Here is a 4,487-nt window from a genome sequence, read left to right on the forward strand (position 1 = left end):
TGTAGAGGAGGATGAGAAAGAAGGATTTCTTCTTCTGACACAGATTTCTTTTTAGTGAAGCTCTTAGGAGTGATGAAAACAGCATGACTCCAGAAAACTCATAAGAAAGACTACTATAGGCTAGATTAATTTGCTGGATGACATCTAGCTCAGGTAACCTGCAGCCTTCATTGCACTGAATGTCAAACATTTCTCTGTCTGTCACTGAAATCCAATTTGCAAGAAAAACAGTTAATCCTAGCTGGAACTCTCAAGGCAAACTGAGAGACCTGGGGACATATTTTGTATCTCTTATCCTCCCTGAAAGTATTTACATTGCAAAAGGTCAGGCTTCTAGAAACTAACGCTGGTGAAGTTTTGCATTTCTGAAGGATTTGAATAGCGCTATTCTAGCTCACTTGCTGCAGGTTTTGTTTCCACAAAAATGACATAATCATCATAAATAGCATTTTTGTATGATTCTATGCATGCCATGAATTGATATGTTAATTCCCTAAAGCATCTGTTCCTCCATATTCATAGGTCCTTTAAAGGATCACAGTCTACATCTTAGCATCCCACTATTCCCTACATTCTGCTATGGATGAAGACTATATTTCTCAGTGAAATATGAAATATATTAAAGACACTTCAGCTAGACATTCTCTGAAAGATATTTCTAATGATGTGCTCTTGGAAGGATGTTTTGGAGAGGAAAGGTAGGAGTATGCAAAGGCATTTGTTAGGAGGTAGGAGGTATTGTTGGCAGCAGTCTTGTGAAAATTTGGCATCCAGAAATTTGGCAATGTTGACTCAGAGCAGTGCTCTCCAGTAGCCAGCCAAGTTTTCCATCTAACCATTTACAGGCATAATTTAGAAAGATGCTACTTGTGTAGTTAATAGAAATCAGACTCCTGTGTGACGCTGACTTTTCTGACACCAGCTTCCACTGCAGCTGCTGACAGTGAGATGACCTGAGCTGGGCCCTGCGGAGCTTTGGTCAAAGAACAAACTGGATGGAAAGAAAATGAAGAGAAACCAGAAGGGAGAAACAATTTGAATTTTATGCTGATAGCTGAATTAATGCAATGCTTTGTCCTAGGTTTTATTGAGGTTAGGTTTTCTTTAATGGGTTTGTGCCATACTTATGAATTTGGAGACTTGTGTAGCAAAGAAAAAGTCTGGACTTCAGTGTGAAGTCCACTGGCAATTGTTTTATTTTGTTTCTGACTTACAATAGCATTCAGTACTCAAGCAGTCTCATCATAAGACCAGCACTACCCATTCATATGAGGCCTCTGCCTTTCAATAAGATTTTTAGGGCAGGTCAGCACCAAAGTGGCTGGAGAGCTGGGCAGAAAAAAAATGGATGAGGTTTAACAAAAGCAAGTGTAGAGTCTTGCATCTGGGGAGGAATAATTCCATGCACCAGTACAGGTTGGGGGATGACCTGCTGGAGGGGAGCTCTGCGGAAAGGAACCTGGGTGTCCTGGTGGATGACAGGTTGGCCATGAGCCAGCAGTGTGCCCTTGTGGCCAAAAAGGCCAATGGCTTACTGGGGTACATTAAAAAGAGCGTGTCCAGCAGGTCGAGGGAGGTGATCCTCCCCCTCTACTCTGCCCTGGTAAGGCCTCATCTGGAGTACTGCGTCCAGTTCTGGGCTCCCCAGTACAAAAAAGACAGGGATCTCTTGGAAAGAGTCCAGCTGAGGGCCACGAAGATGGTGAAGGGCCTGGAGCATCTCTCCTATGAGGAAAGGCTGAGTGAACTGGGTCTGTTCAGCCTTGAGAAAAGAAGACTGAGAGGGGACCTGATCCAGGTCTATAAATATCTAAGGTGTGGGGGGCAGAATGGCGAGGCCGGACTCTTTTCAGTGGTGAGTGGAGACAGGACAAGGGGAAACGGCTGGAAACTGCAGCACAGGAAGTTCCGCACAAAGAACTTTTTATGGTGAGGGTGACGGAGCACTGGAACAGGCTGCCCAGGGAGGTTGTGGAGTCTCCTTCTCTGGAGATGTTCAAGACCTGCCTGGATGCCTACCTGTGCTACCTGGTGTAGGGAACCTGCTTTGGCAGGGGGGTTGGACTCGATGATCTCTGGAGGTCCCTTCCAACCCCTACAATTCTGTGATTCTGTGAAAGTGGTAATAACATCAGTTTCATGCAGAGAGCATCTGTTTTCTTTTCAGCATAGAAAGGAGTAGAGCTGGAGATGGGAGAACTGACACATCTTCCTCTTCAGTGTCCAGGGTGTCAATTATTTTGTTATGCCTTCTTTGAGGATCGAACATTTCTGAGACTGGGATAAACAAATGATGTATTGTCTTAGTTTGAGGAATCAGAATACTGATTCATTCCAAACTCAGAGAGCCCCAGTCCTTCTAGAATCAGGTCTATTATGTTTTACTAATTCCTCAGCCTCTTCAGAAATTGATTATTCATATTGCCATACCCAATCTTACCGCTGCTGAAGCAATATTTTCCTCACAGTTATCATCTTCCCTCCCTGTAATAATCTATTTGCTGACCTGATCTGTGAAGATAGTGCCACTCAGAACATTTCACTTTATCCAGTTTTGCTTGACTTTTTTCTACCAGCTGATCAAGTATGATTCATTACTGTGGATCCACAGTAGGAATTTCCCATTCAAATCCTAGATGAGTTCATACTGAACTCTTAATAGCAAGAGTTCAAGTAGTTTAGCTTTAATATAAGATTTTTTTTCATTTTTGGATATAATAAAGAACAGTAAAAGAGAAGACGGTATTACTGTCCATATGTGAAGTCTGGTTCTCTCTGTTTGTTACCAGCACTAGTGGTTAACAGGTCTATATATCCTGGCCCACACTCATAGAATTATGCAATCATAAAATCATTTCAGCTGGAAGTCTGACCCTCAGAAGTCATTTAGTTCAGCTCCCATGCAACAAACAGGGGCACCTACAGATGGACCAGGTTGTTCAGTATCCTGTCCAGCCTTAATGTCTCCAGGAGTGGGGCATCCACCATCTCTCTGGGCAACCTGTTCCAGTGCTTCATTACCCTTAGCATAAGAATCATTTTCCTTATATCCAATCTAGTTCTCCTTTGCTTTTGTTTGAAACTATTTCCCCTTGTCCTGTCACAGCAGACCCTGCAAAAAAGTCTGTCCTCTTCCTTCTCATAGCCCTCATTTAGATTCTGACAGGCCACTCTCAGGTCTCCCCACAGCCTTCTCTTCTCCAGGCTGAACAGCCCTGGCTCTCTCAGATTGTCCTCACAGTGGAGGTGCTGCATTTCTGGGATTATTTTTATGGGTCTCTTTTGGACACGCTCCAACAGGTCCATGTCTCTCTTGTACTGAAGAAACTCATTTCCTTAAGAAGATCATTACCTCTGCTCTCTTTCGTCATGTGCTCAGGTTGATTTTTTTTTCTCATTTGACCCTAGACTTGCACACTTCAGTGAAGGGATTTTAAAAGTGACTTGAGAATTTATGGCTTGAATAATCTGAAGACTCTTAATCTCTCAGCTCTGAATTGTGTGCCGTTCAGGGCATGCGCACCACATGGATTATAGACGTAGTTCCGGTATGAGGCAGCTGAGATATAAATTAACATTGAACCATCTAGCCAGCCTTGATGACCAATAACTGTATCATCTCAGCTAGAAGAGTAAGGTGAGTCATTAGACACAATGACATTGTTCTACCCACACATGAGGTAGGGCAAACTGATGACCTTCAGGAAGAGGAGAAATGGCTTTAGGCTGGAAGAGGGTACATTTAGACTAGGTATCAGGAGGAAATTCTTTACTGTGAGGGTGGTGAGACACTGGAGCAGGTTGTGTTCACTGTGAGACTGTGGACGCCCCCTGTCTGAAAAAGCATTCAAGGCCAGGCTGGATGGGGCTTTGAGCAACCTGGTATAGAGAGAGGTGTCCTTGCCTATAGCAGTGGGTTGGAACTAGATGATCTTAAAGGTCCTTTCCAACCCATCCATTCTCTGATTTTATAATTCTGATTCTATGACCTGTTTCTTACTTCTGCATTGGAAGGCAGTTTAGAGGGCAAAAGATCACCATAGATTTTCAAGGAAATATAGGGAATTTTCAAGCAGAAAAAAAGAAGGATCTTAGACTCATGGGAACCACTTAGCAGGAGGGGAAAAAGACTGACATTGTTTATTGGGAAAGCAAACTAATAGCAGAGAAGGTAAAAGGCACCTGGGAATTCAGATGATTACAATGGAGGATATGACTTGAACTTAGGAAATTTTTTAGGTCTATGCTTGTGGTTTTTCCTCATATGAATAAAAGAGGAGAAAGGATGACTTGAGAAACCTGGTGTGAAGGTCTTATGTGTTGGTATGTGTGCATGTGTGTTGAATACTCCCTGTGTACATCTCCCTCAATGGGAATGGTGATAAAGCCAATAGTGAAACTGCAGGACAGAGCGCTCTGCATGAGACCCAGGAGGCAACGTAAGCGCAAATACTAAGATTACATGAAGCTTTTGTAAGTGTGCCCAG

Source organism: Lagopus leucura, unplaced genomic scaffold (assembly GCF_019238085.1).
Source record: "Lagopus leucura isolate 7727_CA_CO unplaced genomic scaffold, USGS_WTPT01 Super-Scaffold_100002, whole genome shotgun sequence".
Taxonomy (NCBI): Eukaryota; Metazoa; Chordata; class Aves; order Galliformes; family Phasianidae; genus Lagopus; species Lagopus leucura.